This window comes from Cyprinodon variegatus, unplaced genomic scaffold (genome assembly GCF_000732505.1).
Source record: "Cyprinodon variegatus isolate N-32 unplaced genomic scaffold, C_variegatus-1.0 Scaffold329, whole genome shotgun sequence".
Lineage (NCBI taxonomy): Eukaryota > Metazoa > Chordata > Actinopteri > Cyprinodontiformes > Cyprinodontidae > Cyprinodon > Cyprinodon variegatus.
The window spans coordinates 603473-604507 of NW_015150782.1; positions in this window are offsets into that span (position 1 = coordinate 603473).

Consider the following 1035-nt stretch of genomic DNA (forward strand, 5'->3'; position numbering starts at 1 on the left):
GAGTACAAAACATAGAGAGGAAAACAAGAAGAAAAGGGACAAGAAGAGAGGGACACAACCTAGAACAGATAATGGATGTCTATTCTATTAACATTTCTCTATCTGGAGAATGGGGCTGTTTATGTGTTGTCTTCTCAGTTCAGAGGGCCCCCTGCCTGTCTTTGTCTAGGGCCCCACATTTCCTAAATCTGCCCCTGACTGGGATCAGAGTTTCTGAGTTCATATCTTCTGTCTACTGAAGTCTTCCTGTTCAAAGGGAGTTTTTCCTCCCCACTGTCACTGCATGTAAAGTGCCTTCAGATTCCATCAAGAATTAAGAATAGTATTGTCATCATGGTCCTATAAGAAAGAGGCAGAGGTTTACTTTCTAGCATCAGGGATCCATAATGTCAGAGTGGTCCAGTCAAAGTCCAGACAGATGCTTTCCATCCATCTGTGGGAGCTTGTTTCCTCTACAATAAACCAACGTGTAAAACCTAGAACAGGTGTCTGCAACCTTATTAACTTCAGTCCAGCTAAATAAAACGTCTTTAGAGCCTCAAAGGTTACAAATATTATTGGAAAAATAAACAGTTTTGGATAAAAATTAACTTAAAAAATGTCCCTTTTAAGGTAGCACCATTTTCTTAAAAAAAAAATGGATGGATCTAAATTTTTTGGAAAGTTTATTTTTATGAAAAGCAGCTTTTAGTTTATCTACAGAATTTACAACCTGCGAGAAATAGATCTAAAAACTAAGACGTTTAGTGTCATTTTCATACAATAATTCAACACACTTTTTAACCTGCAACGTTCATTATATTTATATTCAAAAACACTGACTGGTTCTTTATCATTTTAAGCTACAGTTATAAAAGAGCCACTGTTGAAGGTCCATAGAGCTGCAGGTCTAGAAGAGCAGTAGAAAATGGCCCTGATAGGCCTTCAGATGGGAGGATTTTGAAACACATGGTGTGTTCGATTTCAGAGGCTGCGACCTCCAGGGACCCGCTCAGGATAGACCGGGTCCTTGGAGGTCTGTGAAAATAAGGAGAA